This window comes from Labrus mixtus, chromosome 11 (assembly GCF_963584025.1).
Source record: "Labrus mixtus chromosome 11, fLabMix1.1, whole genome shotgun sequence".
Taxonomy (NCBI): Eukaryota; Metazoa; Chordata; class Actinopteri; order Labriformes; family Labridae; genus Labrus; species Labrus mixtus.
The window spans coordinates 273,877-291,220 of record NC_083622.1 but is presented as its reverse complement, the minus strand read 5'-3'; the positions used below and the strand labels follow the sequence as shown (position 1 = coordinate 291,220).

The window sequence follows — 17,344 nt, the reverse complement described above, 5'->3', positions numbered from 1 at the left end:
AGTGGAGTTGGTTCAACCATGACCATCACTGGAGGAGGGGCGGAGTCAAGTCTCTGTGGGTGAAGCAAACATAAAACAGTTTGATAAATAATGACATAAAGAAGACATGGACGACTTTAAGATGATTTAACACTTTTACTTTAAAGCATGGCCTGTTTGTGTGTGTGTGTGTGTGTGTGTGTGTTTTACCTGGCTCAGCTCCATGCTCTCATGTGATTGGCCTTTATGACCTCTAACACCATTGAGGGTGGGTGGGGTCCCCCAGCTCGCTTCCTTTCTGCAGAAGATGCTAATCATAGAGCAGAATGATGACATCATCAGGTGATGAAGAACATGATGGTGATGATGATGATGATGATGATGATGATGATGATGATGATGATGATGATGTTGGTGATTGTGATGATGGTGGTGATGATGATGATGATGATGATGATGGTGATGATGATTGTGATGATGATGATGATGTTGGTGATTGTGATGATGATGGTGATGATGATGATGATGATGATGGTAATAATGATGATGATGTTGGTGATTGTGATGATGATGATGGTGATGATGATGATGTTGGTGATTGTGATGATGATTGTGATGATGATGATGATGTTGGTGATTGTGATGATGATTGTGATGATGATGATGATGTTGGTGATTGTGATGATGATGGTGATGATGATGATGATGTTGGTGATGGTGATGATGGTGATGATGATGATGATGATGGTGATGATGATGATGATGATGATGATGATGATGTTGGTGATTGTGATGATGATGGTGATGATGATGATGATGGTGATGGTGATGATGATGATGGTGATGATGATGATGGTGATGATGATGGTGATGATGGTGATGATGATGGTGATGTTGGTGATTGTGATGATGATGGTGATGATGATGATGTTGGTGTTTGTGATGATGATTGTGATGATGATGGTGATGATGATGATGATGATGATGATGATGATGGTGGTGATGATGATGATGATGTTGGTGATTGTGATGATGATGGTGATGTGATGATGTTGGTGATAATGATGGTGATAATGATGGTGGTGATGATGATGGTGATGATGATGATGGTGATGGTGGTGATGGTGATAATGATGGTGATGATGATGGTGATAATGATGGTGATGATGATGGTGATGATGATGGTGATGATGATGGTGATGGTGGTGATGGTGATGCTGGTGATAATGATGGTGATGATGGTGATGATGGTGATGGTGATGATGGTGATAATGATGGTGATGATGATGATGGTGATAATGATGGTGATGATGGTGATGGTAATGGTGATGATGATGGTGATGATGATGATGATGGTGATGGTGATGATGATGGTGATAATGATGGTGATGATGATGGTGATGATGATGATGATGATGTTGGTGATTGTGATGATGATGGTGATGATGATGATGATGATGATGATGTTGGTGATTGTGATGATGATGATGATGATGATGGTGATGATGATGATGATGATGGTGATGATGATGATGATGATGATGATGATGATGATGATGATGATGATGTTGGTGATTGTGATGATGATGGTGATGATGATGATGATGTTGATGGTGATGATGATGGTGATGATGATGATGGTGATGATGATGGTGATGATGGTGATGATGATGGTGATGTTGGTGATTGTGATGATGATGGTGATGATGATGATGTTGGTGATTGTGATGATGATGGTGATGATGATGGTGGTGATGATGATGATGATGTTGGTGATTGTGATGATGATGGTGATGTGATGATGTTGGTGATAATGATGGTGATAATGATGGTGATGATGATGGTGATAATGATGGTGATGATGATGGTGATGATGATGGTGATGATGATGGTGATGGTGGTGATGGTGATGCTGGTGATAATGATGGTGATGATGGTGATGATGGTGATGGTGATGATGGTGATAATGATGGTGATGATGATGGTGATAATGATGGTGATGATGGTGATGGTAATGGTGATGATGATGGTGATGATGATGATGATGATGATGGTGATGGTGATGATGGTGATGATGATGGTGATAATGATGGTGATGATGATGGTGATGATGATGGTGATGATGATGGTGTTGATGGTGATGATGGTGATGATGATGGTGATGATTGTGATCGTGATAATGATGGTGATGATGATGATGATGATGATGATGATGATGATGATGATGATGATGATGATGGTGTTGATGGTGATGATGATGATGATAGTGATGGTGATGATGATGGTGATAGTGATGATGGTGGTGATGATGATGATGGTGATGGTGGTGATGGTGGTGATGGTGATGATGGTGATAATGATGGTGGTGATGATGGTGGTGATGATGATGATGATGATGGTGATGGTGATGATGATGATGATGGTGATGGTGGTGATGTTGGTGATTGTGATGATGATGGTGATGATGATGATGATGATGGTGATGGTGATGATGATGATGATGGTGATGGTGATGGTGGTGATGGTGGTGATGGTGATGATGGTGATAATGATGGTGGTGATGGTAATAATGATGATGGTGATGATGGTGATGGTGGTGATGGTGATGATGGTGATAATGATGGTGGTGATGGTAATAATGATGATGGTGATGATTGTGATCGTGATAATGATGGTGATGATGATAGTGATGGTGATGATGATGATGATGATGATGATGATAGTGATGGTGATGGTGATGGTGGTGATGATGATGATGGTAATAGTGATGGTGGTGGTGATGGTGATGGTGATGATGGTGATGATGATGGTGATGATGATGGTGATGATGATGATAATGGTGATTAAGAACATACCTGCGTCTGTATCCCAGCAGGATGAGCAGCAGGCAGCAGAGAATGCAAGCGAGGCCGCTGTGGACTCCGACCAGCAGGGGCGACATAGAGCCAGAGGACTGATCACAGTTACATGTAGGACCAGCTGATGGACACAAAGAGCTTCAGTCAACTGGTTGAACGTGTTTCTCTGGAAGGGTGAGAGGTCAGGTGAAGGATCTTACCTGGCGCAGTGTCTCCTCCCTCTGACAGGGACACCAAGCGCCGGTTGGACGGACCGTCTCCGTTCCCGTTAAACGCCACAAGTTGTATCTCATAAACAGCTGCCGGCTCTACAGAGACGGTAGCAACAATTAGCATTTTAACAAGCTAACACACAAAATAACACTTTCTTATTCAATCAGAATCTGACCTGATGTGGACCTCAGTCTCATCAGTCTCTAACTGAGTCTAAACCTGCAAGTTCAAGTCTCATGGGTCCCTGCTGAGCTCAAACAGAAGAACACGTTCTACCGTCTGCTTAAGCTAGCTGCTAGCTTCTAGCCTTTGTGCTAAGCTAAGCTGGAAGTTTTAAAGACATACAAACTGAGAGCTAACAATTCTCTCAGTTTATTGTCACACTGTCCCTTTAAGACACTGACCTAGATGGGAGATGGTGTGGGTGTTGATGTGTGCTGGGAAGATCTCCTGCCCCTTGACCTCTGGGTTGGAGACCCTGTGGTACTCCAGTCTGAAGCCCTCCAGCTTTCCTGGCTTACTGGGAAGGTCCCAGTACACCTGCATGGCCGTCTGGTTCAAAACCTTAGTGAAGAAACTGGGAGGACTGGGAACTGTGGGACACACAGACAGAGACAGGTTTAAGGTGGACAGTTTCTGTGAGTTAAGGTGGACAGTATCTGTGAGTTAAGCTGGACGTACCGCCCCCCTGCGTGGTGGCGGTGATGGTGTTGGATTGCTGGCTGCCCCCCTGAGCAGAGTACGCCTTCAGGTAGATGGAATAGGTTGTTGCGGGTTCCAGGTTGATGAACTCGTGTTTGAATGTTGTCGTGCTCACAGCCTCCTGCAGTTCTGCACTGTCAGGTTCTGAGGGGTAAGAGGTCAGAGGTCAGTGTGAAGTATGGTTTCTTATTGGTCGATTCTCTTTCTCTCCTGCTCTTACCTCCCAGTCGTCTGATGTGCAGGACGTAGCCAATGATCTGCTGGCTGGCGCTCTCTGCAGGCTGATCCCAGCTCAGCTGCAGGCTGCTGGAGCTCAGAGCGGAGGCCCTCAGGCCTGCGGGGGCCTCGGGCAGCTCAGGACCCTGGCTGATGGCGAGTCGTGCGCTGGCCTGGTTTGTGCCGGCGCTGTTCTCTGCGATGCACTGATAGATGGCCTCGTCCTCAGGGGTGATCCGTGTGATGGCAAGAGTCCTGCAGGGGGCGACAGAGGGGTTAAGTACAGGGCCCTTTTTGATTTTAGTGTATCAACTCTGGATTATAAACTAAGACAGTATTAGAACATGTGAGAACTATGTACATGTTTACCCCTGTTACACCTGTTACACATGTACATCTGTACACATGGACCGGGGTTCTTACGTGTTTCCGTTGGTCAGTTTGACGTTGCCGCTTGGCGTCAACAGTTTGCCGTTTTTCAGCCAGATCAGGTGAGGCTCAGGTGCTCCAGACGCCGTGCAGCTGAAGACTGCACTGCCCCCTGCTGGTCTGGAGACCGACTGAGGCCACTGCACGAACTCTGGAGGAGCTGAGAGAGGAGGAAGAGGAAGAAGAGGAAGAAGCGGAGGAGGAAGAGGAGGAAGAAGAGGAGGAAGAGGAGGAAGGGGAGGAAGAAGAGGAGGAAGAGGAGGAAGAAGAAGAGGAAGAAGAGGAGGAGGAAGAGGAGGAGGAAGAAGAGGAAGAAAAGGAGGAGGAAGAAGAGGAGGAAGAGGAGGAAGAAGTGGAGGAAGAGGAGGAGGAAGAAGAGGAGGAGGAAGAGGAGGAGGAAGAGGAGGAAGAAGAGGAAGAAAAGGAGGAGGAAGAGGAGGAGGAAGAGGAGGAAGAAGAGGAGGAAGAGGAGGAGGAAGAAGAGGAGGAGGAAGAGGAGGAGGAAGAGGAGGAAGAAGAGGAGGAGGAAGAGGAGGAGGAAGAAGAGGAAGAAGAGGAGGGGGAGGAGAGAGAACAGGATGGAGTCATTAATTCCTGATTCCATTGGTTCTGTAATAAGTATATACATTCTCATCACAGTTGTAGTTCTTTGGGTTGGTGAGTTGTAGTTTCTTGGTTGGGTGGGAGTTGTAGTTTTTTGGGTGGGAGAGTTGTAGTTCTCTGTGTTGTGTTATTGTGTGGACAGTGCCGGTTATGTCCAGCAGGGGGCAGCAGACTCTCTGACTAAACGCCTCATTACATCTTCAATTTTATTTGGATTCACTTTCATCTCCATATTTATTTATCCTGTGACATTAATGTTTATATTTATATCCTTTAATTCAAACTGTGCATCATTTCCTCTTTCTATATGAAATGTATTGAACCTCGTTATCATATGAATAATTATCAAACAGTTTGTTCAGCTCTTTGTTGACACGCTGCGGATCCAAACAACAAACATGTTGTTGATCTGAGACTCTGAGGTCGTCGTCACTCTGTGAGAAAGTCCTCGCTCTGGACTTGAACTTGTCTTTGTGTTTGAGCACCATGTTGACCTCTGACCCTTCCTCTCCAGCAGACAGACAGGTGCTGTCTCGCCTCCGTCTGCTCCGTCTCCACGGAAACAAACAGGGACACCACATAGTATCACCTCACACAACCTCCTGAAGGACCGCCCACTTTCATACAGAGAAGGAGGGTCAGAGGTCATGGGGAGGGGGGGGGGGGGGGTGAATAGGAGTCATTCATCTAAGTGTGGGGGAGGGGTCATTAACATAGAAATAAAGTTGATTTGAGGAGAGACGACCTTTCACACACTCTGACAACACACACTCAAGTTCAAGAGCAAAACACACACACACACACACACACACACACACACACACACACACACAGAGACACACACACACACACACACACACACACACACACACACACACACACACACACAGTGTCTGTCTGTCAGTCTATAACATGAAACTGATCATTATAAGAGCCAAGATGGCGGCACGCACAGACCCTGTGCTCTCCGTATATATTGTGTGTGTGTGTGTGTGTGTGTGTGTGTGTGTGACAGACGGACTCTGGGTGTGAATAAAGTCCTCATTGTGAAGTGGACTCTTCACATGCAAATCTATATCCTAATGACACACACACACAGAATGAGTGTGATGACCTCTGACCCCTGTGTCGCAGACAGCAGTAGATGGACAGACTCAGTGAAACCATCAGCTGATACACACACACACACACACACACACACACACACACACACACACACACACACACACACACAGCTGAAGATGAGGTGTCTAGGGGAGTCTATGTAAGAGGTTTCAGAGGCTTGAAGCCGTCTGGTGAAATTCATATCGGGGAACTATGGCGTGATTTACAGAACGAGGCGTTTAGCGCCCTCTGCAGACTCATCCTGGGATTACTCCAACACACGTTTACCTCCTGATCTGAAACTTTGACCACGTTTAGTTTGGACCTCCAGCTTTGTAAGAAGTGGGAGACTTCCTGTCCCCTCCTCCACGTCTTGCTTTCAGAGCGCCGCTGTCCCTCACTTTTACATCCCATAATACTCTTGCAGTCCTATGTGTAAGGTGTGGTCTTTGTGTACCTTGGACTACGAGTCGTCCGAGTGCAGTTCTTCGGGACCGGCTGCCGGGTCGGTTAGCTGAACACACGTAGACTCCCGAGTGCTGCAGCGTGGCGTCAGAGATCATCAGGTTACCTGTCCCCAACACCTGGATCCCCTCCACACCGATGGACCGCCCGTCTGAAACACACACACACACACATGATGTTACCATGGTTACTGCACTGACAGGAACGCTGACCGGTTTCTGATTGATCGCTGATCTCACCGAGTCTGCTCCAGGACACGATGGGGCGCGGGTTTCCTGTGGCGATGCATTCCAGGACCGCCGTCTGATGCACGTTAATGGTGAGGTTCTGAGGACCCGAAAGGATGACCGGTTCCTTGTAGATCCTGGATCCTGCAACTGGACCAGAACCACAACACTTTGTGAGTATAGAGAGAAGGAGTCTGGTTTTATAAAACCCTGAGTCTGGTCTTATTAAACCCTGAGTCTGGTTTTATTAAATCCTGAGTCTGGTTTTATTAAATCCTGAGTCTGGTTTTATTAAACCCTGAATCTGGTTTTATTAAACCCTGAGTCTGGTCTTATTAAACCCTGAGTCTGGTTTTATTAAACCCTGAGTCTGGTTTTATTAAACCCTGAGTCTGGTTTTATTAAATCCTGAGTCTGGTTTTATTAAACCCTGAGTCTGGTCTTATTAAACCCTGAGTCTGGTTTTATAAAACCCTGAGTCTGGTTTTATTAAACCCTGAGTCTGGTTTTATTAAATCCTGAGTCTGGTTTTATTAAACCCTGAGTCTGGTCTTATTAAACCCTGAGTCTGGTTTTATTAAACCCTGAGTCTGGTTTTATAAAACCCTGAGTCTGGTCTTATTAAACCCTGAGTCTGGTTTTATTAAACCCTGAGTCTGGTCTTATTAAACCCTGAGTCTGGTCTTATTAAACCCTGAATCTGGTTTTATTAAACCCTGAGTCTGGTCTTATTAAACCCTGAGTCTGGTTTTATTAAACCTTGAGTCTGGTTTTATTAAACCCTGAGTCTGGTTTTATTAAACCCTGAGTCTGGTCTTATTAAACCCTGAGTCTGGTCTTATTAAACCTTGAGTCTGGTTTTATTAAACCTTGAGTCTGGTTTTATTAAACCCTGAGTCTAGTTTTATTAAACCCTGAGTCTGGTCTTATTAAACCCTGAGTCTGGTTTTATTAAACCCTGAATCTGGTTTTATTAAACCCTGAGTCTGGTTTTATTAAACCCTGAGTCTGGTCTTATTAAACCTTGAGTCTGGTTTTATTAAACCCTGAGTCTAGTTTTATTAAACCCTGAGTCTGGTCTTATTAAACCCTGAGTCTGGTTTTATTAAACCCTGAATCTGGTTTTATTAAACCCTGAGTCTGGTTTTATTAAACCCTGAGTCTGGTTTTATTAAACCCTGAGTCTGGTCTTATTAAACCTTGAGTCTGGTTTTATTAAACCCTGAGTCTGGTCTTATTAAACCCTGAGTCTGGTTTTATTAAACCCTGAGTCTGGTTTTATTAAACCTTGAGTCTGGTTTTATTAAACCCTGAGTCTAGTCTTACCGGTGACAGACAGCTGGGCCTCGTGGCTGTATCGGGTGTTGGCGATGTTTGTTGCGACACATCGAAATACACCGCTGTCTGGTCGCCTCACGGCAGTGATCTGCAACACGCCGTTAGGCAGCAGAGTGTACCTGCGTGAGAGAAATACACATTACAGATATAAACAAACTCGCGTCAGACTCCTCATGTCAGCACACGGTAACATTCATTAAACATCGCGTTCAGCAGTACCTGGCGTCCTCGGTGCTCAGTGGGCGTCGGTCTCTCTGCCAGGTGATGTTGGCTTCTGGGATTCCATTTACCTGACAGTTGAGTCTGGCCACGCCCCCTTCATCCACCACCATATTCTCCGGGTGAGCGAGGAACTTGGGGAGGGCTGGGGGTGACAACAGGTAATCAATATGTTGTGTGTGTGTGTGTGTGTGTTACAGTGTGTGACCTTGTGTGTGACCTCGGAGGTCATGTGACTCACAGGCGAGCAGCACGCGGGCTTTGCGGCTGATCAGGCGTCCGTAGCGGTTCTGTGCGGCGCAGTCATACTCTCCTGCGTCTGTCTCGTTGCTCTCTCGTCTTTTGGCGACATTCTTTATGAGCAACGTGCCGTTAATGAGCACCGTCGCCCTGGTGCCCATTACCACAGGAACTCCGTTCTGTCTCCAGGTGATGGTGATTGGCCCCTCCCCCTCCACCTGACAGTCCAGCATCAGGGGGCGGTCCCTCACAGCAATGACATCAGCAGGTTCTCTGAGGAAGGCAAGCTCGGAGTCTCCAATCACACCTGAGACAGAAACCCAGTGAGACTGTGAGCCCTCAGTTTGGTCTCACAGGTAACAGGAAATACACAACCAGGTCTGACGTAAAGAAATGAACGACACCTTAAATCAGCTGTAACTCATCCATGATGATGATGATGGTGATGTTGATGATGGTGATGATGAAGAAGCTGTTGGAGATCAGTAACACAAATTCATGATCAATCAGTGAGCTGTGTAGAGAGTGAGATGATAAAGGTATCTTACTATCTGATCATTAAGGAAACATGTTGAAGTGCTGGCTTCTCTGACAACAATGCAGCAGTCAGTATGTCCTCCTTCTAACTTTAGATTCTGCTCCTGAATGCTCTGGATTTGTTTGGACCAGAGAAGGTAGGCGCTTTTAAGACACCCCCCCCCCCCCACACACACACACACACACACACACACACACACGGCCGTTTTGGACGCCCCTCTGTTTGTCAGATATGAGAGCAGTTATCAGGTCAACAGGTGTTGCAGCGATGGAAGCGGGCAAGAGAAGTGGTTCAGATAGAAGTGATTGTACCCGACCTAAAAAGCCTCTGCATGTTTCTAATAAGCTCCACGAGCAGAAACGTGCTCAAACTAGGATCAATATTGGAGATGCTTTTGAAAAATGGAGAGAGGTTAGAACACAGAAAGGTTTACAGACCCATGCAGAGCTGGATAAACACTGAAGCTTCAGAGTCCACCACATGGTGACCTGTGTGAGCATGGACTCTAGAGAGGAGGGGGGGGGAGACAGATCTCTATGATGTTTAGAATTTAGACTGCAGTACCCATTTTAAACACTAGGGGGCAGAGTTACATACTGCTCCTTTAAGTCCTTTTTTATCTGTCTGCAGAAAAATGAGGAATGACTCTGAATCCTCCTGATGTCATTTACAAAGATCATAAAGTAAAAGAAGAAACCTTCACTGTGTCCTCTTCAGCTCACACACTTCATTCATCTGGAAGTGAATTCTTATGTTTGTGGGACAGCTGAGGGAGGATTTTCAAAATAAAACTTGGAGTATCGTTCTTCACATTAAACTTAATAAACGAACAGTCAGTGAACGCATCATCCTCTCCCTCCTCTTTTCAACTTGAACTTGGCCGAGACTTTCCCACCCCCCACCTCCAACCCCTCCCTCCCTGTCGAACCCCCGGCCTTCATCTTGTTCTGGTCCCAGCTGCTCTCCGTCCTCGTGTGGGAGGAAACGAGACGACGGCCTGCAGGAGGACCCCCCCCCCTGCCCCCCCCCCCCTCAGAATGAATGACAACAATAAGACAACAACAGTGTGAACCAGACACAACAGACACTTGGGGGGTGAACACAGAAACTCTTCTTCATCCTGCAGCTGCTCGTCGAGAAAGCCTTCGTCATCACATCATTCCTCCTCTTCCTCATTAAACTCTTCATCAATCTTCATCTTTTCATCACCGTTTCTGGGTTTTGTAACCAGAATTTAAATTCAATCCAGATTCCTGATCGTTACCAAGACCAAGACCAGATCTGAAGACCAGGACCAGGTCTGAAGACCAGAACCAGTTCTTATGACCTGCTTTAAACATGTCAGGCCAGACCCAGGTCACGGAGTCTGGGTCAGACTTTGAGCTCTCGTCACACCGACTGACTGGAAACAACGGATCAAACCAGAACTTAACCCACACCGAGCCAGAACGCTTTCTCAGCCGCTCATCAGTGATGTCATCAGTGATGTCATCAGGAAGAGGAAACCACAGCATCTCTTTTCACACCTCTTTGTGTCTTTCTCCTCAGAAACTCATTTTTACAGAACAAAGACGACCCTGAACTCATCACTGATCCAACAGAATTGTCCAAACTGACCACGGATGGTTTACTGCCAAGATGATAGTGATGTCATCAGTGATGTCATCAGGACCATGAGCAGTGTTTCTAACTTAGCTGTGATGAGGACGAAGATTATTGTTTATAAAACCCTCATCATCGTTTGTGAAACGTGACGATGGTAGAAACACTCCTCAGGAGGAAACTGTCCCGTCAAAATAAAGCAGGAACTAATATTTAAATATTTAATACAATAAAAGAGCTGCATACAAAGTGTCGTGTTGACAGTCGAGACAAACTTTAAAAATCAGAAATCATTCAAAAGAGATTTCAAAATAAAACTAATCTTATAAACGAGTCAGCTGTTATTATTTCTCTGATCAGAGGGTCTGTCGTCTGTTCAGGATTAAACCTCCATCTGGGTCCTCATTATTCAGGGGGGGGGGGGGCGTTTAAAACACTGGAGCAGACAGACACCCGCCACACACACACTCTGACCTGCCCTCTAAATCCCCCCCCCCCCCCCCCACTGACAATGACCTCGGCCCCTAAAGGTCATGAGAGCCTGAGTTCAGGTCCTGAAGCGCCGCCCCCTCCCTTTTTCTCTCTGTGGTGCATTGTCGCACGCCCAAATCTGACCGTGAACTTCACAATTTTTAATCAACACCCCCCCAACCAACACACACACACACATACACACACACACACACACACAGACGTGATCAGACTGATGATGATGAAGGTTCAATCGTGAGAACCACACACACACACACACACACACACACACACACACACACACACACACACACACACACACAGTGTGTTTCTAATTAGAGCCAATTAGAGCTGCTGAGTCACTTCCTGTTTCATCAGCTGATGGGGTTATTCATCAGCTTTCTTCTTAATGAGTCCTGGAACTATTTTCAAGGCCACCTGGGGCTCACTGACACGAGGTAAATTCCTTGGAACAATCTCAAGGACCAATCTCATCTAAGACCAAAGTTTTCAAGGACATCTGGAACTCCCGTTACAACCTGCAGAAACTTCAAGGCTACATGGAGCCTTCTCAAGGACCCTGATGACCTGTTCAAGGACCAGAGAAACTTCTTCAAGGACACCTGGAAACCTCCCCAATGACCACTGTGACTGTTTCCAGGCCCACTGAAGGAGACCACAGCCTGCTCACACAGAGACAGCAGTGTTCTTGTATACTTGTGAGAACACAGTGTAGTCCCTCAGTGCGGTCTGTCAGGCAGCATACAGCGCCTGAGGGTTAAAGGGTTAACACGCACTTTGTTCTGATTGTTTCTGTGAAGGACTGTTTGTTTGTTTGTGTAAATAGGGTTTTTAGAACATGATTATTGTTGTTTCTTGATTGAGTGATAATGAATTAATAAATTAGTTTATAAGTTCATCTCTGTGGCAGGTCCTCATTACAATAGGAGACTGACACACACACACACACACACACACACACACACACACAGACAGACGGAGTGTGTGTATGGAGATGAAGTGATGAACATGTATATTTGTGAGGACCGTCTGCTCACAGAGACATCAGAGTTAACTTTTATAATAATGTTAAAATAATAAATATAATGATAATGAGTGATATGACATCGTCCTGCATCACAAACTCACATTAAAGTTTGACAGTGATATGATCATCATACCTTCATAATAAACATGTAAATACCGTAAAACTCCTAATAGAAGCCCGTCTTTAACGAGGTGTTTAAAGGTCTCAGCTTCAACATCAGAGACAGAATAAAGCTCCATGTGTTCAGGATAATAAACCTCGAATTCATGATTTATCAATGATTTTAGAATCCTGTGCACTCTTCAATATAAATCTATATATAAGTATTATAATCTTTCAACAATAGTTAAAGTCATTTCACAGACTGTTAATAGAAGTCTTACGGTATAATAATAATTAAGAAAGAAGACATGTCAGACCTGAGCAGCAGAGTCCCAGCAGCAGCAGCAGCATCTTCATCATCCTTAAATCCTTAAAGTCATCACACACACACTGAAACACACACACACACACACACGAGCAGCTCAGAAACACACAGGAACTCTTCTTCTTCTTCAGTCCTGCTCCTCTTGGAAAAGGTTCATTAATCCCTCAGTTTGTCTGCCAGGCTGCAGCTCACACACACTGCTCCTCGCATGGAGACCTGAACACAACTGACCTGACCGACCGGGGGATGAGGGGGAGGGGCCTCTGATGGAGAGGGGCGGGGCCAGAGGGACAGCAGGGAACGCATGATGGAGGGGGGGGCACTGAACCTCTGACCCTCAGGGGGGAGGGGGTCACAGCTGAGGAGCTGCTGCATTAGAAATGGGGGGGGGGCATCAACTTTATATACTGATGTTAAATCTGCAGCAAAGCATCATGGTCGGGCAGAAACAGGATGACGTGGACATCCTCTTTGAACGTGAACCATGATCTGTAAATTATTATCTACAGTCAACACACATTCAGTGAGAGAAGAAGAAGTAGAAGAAGAGAAGAAGAAGAAGAAGAGGTAGAAGAAGAGAAGAAGAAGAAGAAGAAGAAGAAGAAGAAGAAGAGGTAGAAGAAGAGAAGAAGAAGTAGAAGAAGAGAAGAAGAAGAAGAGGTAGAAGAAGAGAAGAAGAAGAGGTAGAAGAAGAGGTAGAAGAAGAGAAGAAGAAGAAGAAGAAGAAGAAGAGGTAGAAGAAGAGAAGAAGTAGAAGAAGAGAAGAAGAAGAAGAGGTAGAAGAAGAGAAGAAGAAGAAGAAGAAGAAAAGAAGAGAAGAAGAAGAGGTAGAAGAAGATAAGAAGAAGAAGAAGAAGAAGAGGTAGAAGAAGAAGAAAAGAAGAGAAGAAGAAGAGGTAGAAGAAGAGAAGAAGAAGAAGAGGTAGAAGAAGAAGAAGAAGAAGAAGAAGAGGTAGAAGAAGAGAAGTAGAAGAAGAAGAAGAGGTAGAAGAAAAGAAGAAGAAGAAGAGGTAGAAGAAGAGAAGAAGAAGAAGAAGAGGTAGAAGAAGAGAAGAAGAAGAAGAAGAGGTAGAAGAGAAGAAGAAGAAGAAGAAAAGAAGAGAAGAAGAAGAAGAAGAAGAAAAGAAGAGAAGAAGAAGAAGAAGAGGTAGAAGAAAAGAAGAAGAAGAAGAGGTAGAAGAGAAGAAGAAGAGGTAGAAGAAAAGAAGAAGGAGAAGAAGAGGTGGAAGAAAAGAAGAAGAAGAAGAAGAGGTAGAAGAGAAGAAGAGGTAGAAGAAAAGAAGAAGGAGAAGAAGAAGAGGTAGAAGAAAAGAAGAAGAAGAGGTAGAAGAAAAGAAGAAGAAGAGGTAGAAGAGAAGAAGAGGTAGAAGAAAAGAAGAGAAGAAGAAGAAGAGAAGAAGAGGTAGAAGAAAAGAAGAGAAGAAGAGAGGAAGAAGAAAAGAAGAGAAGAAGAAGAAGAGAGGAAGAGGAAGAAGAGATTTTTTTGATTTTTAAAAAATACTTTATTTACATAAATCTAAACAGGCAAACTGCTAAATTCAATCAACAAACACTTTCACATTAACAGCCGAGACAGTTTCTGAAGCTCAGCTCTCCTTTTTCTGACACACAACACATTATTTCCTCATATCCCCACAGCTCCAGGAACTTTTCCATGTTCCCCGTGGTCCTGTGGAAACAGAACTCAAGCCTTAGCCGGGCTTTAATGTTGCACCTCCACAAGGCCACCATATCAACATTAGGTCTGTATCTTGTCTCGTCTTGTAATATAAATAGCTAATTTCACTTCACCAATTAAAAAGTTCAAAAGTTGGCACTTCAATTTAGTTTCTTTTCTGTAACGGATTCCACTGATAAAAACAGGACCTGAAAAAACAACACCAAAAGAATTAAAAACAACAGTTAAAAAACTAAAAAAACTGTTAAAAAACTAAAAAAATTGTTAAAAAACTAAAAAAACTGTTAAAAAACTAAAAACAACACCAAAAGAATTAAAAAAAACAGTTAAAAAACTAAAAAAAACAGTAAGTCTGGTGCACTCAGAAAAGACATGAAACACATTCTCAGGCAGAGCACAGAAAGGACGTTTAAAAGAACTGGATTAATAACAGATAAAAACGCATTAGCAGCAATAGCACCGTGTAAAATCCTCCACTGAAGGTCACCAGTTTGTTTTTTAAAGGTGGTTTGTACAGAGTCCTCCACTGAGGGGCCTGCCCCCCGAGTCTGTCGGTCCACACTGAGACAGCTCGATCAGCCAGGTTCTTCTGGTTTATGTTTTTCACACAGTTTTTGTAAAGAGTCTTTTGGTCCACGCTGTGCAGATTTAATGTTTCATTGTCTCTCACAGTCAGGAGGGGACCACTGAGCTCTGTGAACCCCGGGTTGAGGTGGAGGTCAGGGAACATGTCCGTGGGGTCAGGTTGAACCCCTCCCTAACTGTACACTCGGAGCAGGCTCTTCTCCTTAGCAGAGAGCTTCTGTCTCCACAGCTCCAGACTTCTCTGAACCAGTCTGGCAGAACGGACCTCCAACAGAGAACTCACGGCCTGGATGTCAGAGAGTGCTGGTCCCGCAGAGTCCACCAGTTGTTTCAGTGACACGGTCTTTGTGCTACACAACGCCCCCATCAGTCCTGGTACGGAGCTGCAACACACATCCAGTCTGGCACCACAAACTAAAGGCCCCATCAACAACCAGTGCAGAGAGTTATATTTAAGTTGTTTCCAGTCAAATAAAGTGCAGGATTTAAAAACCCCTTGATAAAACCGAGGTAGCACACTTAACTTTAACATTTTTAAATCAGTTAAAAACAGAGCAGCATCCAGTCCCAGGTTATTTACTCGCCTGAATATGCAGCTGGCCACATCCCTCCACACTAAGTCAGGAGGTCCTGTTAGAAACTTCTGAACAAACTGTAACCTGAAGGTGGACAAGGCCCTGACCCCCCTCCTCTCTGGATAAAAACAAAACACCCTGTGGCACCCAATGCAAACTAGTCCAGAAGAAATTAATCATTTTGTCTGGATCTGAGCCAACAGACCTGATGGGGGGTCCAAACAGGCTAGCCGGTGCCACAGTAAAGAGGCTACCAGGTTGTTTAAAACCAGTACCCTGCCTCTATACGACATCTGGGAATGTAGCCATCTCCACTTTGCTAACTTGCTCTCTACTTTTTCTGTTATGTTTTCCCAGTTCTTCTTTACAACATTTTCCTCTCCTAAAAAGAGGCCGAGGTATTTGAAGCCATCCCTTCTCCAGACCAGGCTTTGAGGGAGGACAGGGAGGCTTTCACGCCACACACCAACAGCAACAGCTTCGCTCTTACTCCAGTTGACCTTGGCAGAGGACATAACAGAAAACTTATCACTGACACTGATTAATGTGTTTACATCTTGTTGGTCTTTTAATAAAACAACAACATCATCAGGAAAAAACTATATTGCTATTAAAACCAGGTAAAAGCAGACCATGAACAGTTGTACGGATCTTCTGAAGGAGGGGTTCCAGGGAGAGTGCATAGAGCATCCCAGACAGAGCACAGCCCTGCCGAACGCCCCTATGCACCCTAAAAGGAGCACACAAGCTACCATTAATCTTCAGCACACTCTCAATGTCAACATACAACACCTGGATCTTGGCAATGAGACCAGCGCTGAACCCAAACCTCCTCATAGTTTTCCAAAGGAAGCAGTGCTCAACGTGGTCAAATGCCTTTTCTTGATCTAAAGAGATCAAACCAGTATTCAAGCCTAATGAACTGCAGACCTCCAAAACATCTGGAATCAGATAGATATTATCTATCATTGACCTGCCGGGCACACAGTACGTCTGGTCACATCTAGATAATCATGAGCCAAGATCTCCCAGTAGGCTTTATAAAACTCTACAGTGAGTCCATCAATGCCCGGGGCTTTGCGGCCCTGCATGCTCTGGAGGGCTGTATACAATTCACGTACATCCAGAGGGCGCTCTAACTGGGAGTTGGTCTCCTCAGAGACCTGAGGTAGTCCACTGCAGAACTCCTCCAACAGCTCAACATTCTCTGTGTACTCACTCTTAAACAATGAGGAGTAAAACTGAACAGCTCTCTTCCTGATCTGGCCTGGTTCACTCAGTTCCTGCCCCGTGTCTGACAGCAGGGAGTGGATCAACTTCCTCTGCCCGTGTTTCCTCTCCAAGCTAAAGAAGAAGCTAGAGGGAGCATCCATCTCTGTGATATTCTGGACTCGGGACCGGACCAGTGCACCTTGTACTTTGGTGTCCAGCAGATTGACTAAAGTCGTCTTTTTAGTTTTGAGGATTTCAATATATCCTCGATCTCCTGTGGACTCACTCATTTGTTCTAGTTCCACTACATCAGTCTCCAGGTCTCTGATAGATCTGGTGATATCACGTGTAACATTGAGAGTATGCTGTTGACACAGTCATTTAATTTGAATCTTTCCATGGTCCCACCACTGCCTTAGACAGGTAAACTCACTCTTCCTCTGTCTAAAACCAAAAATAATTTAGTGCTTCTGTAAAACTTTGATCAATAGTTAAAACTGAATTAAAATGCCAGTAGGCGCTTTTAGGTCAAATGTTTCTAATAAAAACATCAAGTGATCTGTAAAACCCACTGGTAAAATCTGACAATGATGCTTAAAACAATAAAAACGATCA

The 17,344-nt window shown here is 44.8% G+C and overlaps 1 pseudogene; it reads right to left on the bottom strand.

Moving 5' to 3' along the window:
* LOC132983149 (immunoglobulin superfamily DCC subclass member 3-like) overlaps positions 1 to 15,309 on the bottom strand; it is a 16,036-nt pseudogene extending 727 nt beyond the window's left edge.
* Positions 15,310 to 17,344: the final 2,035 nt, after the last annotated feature.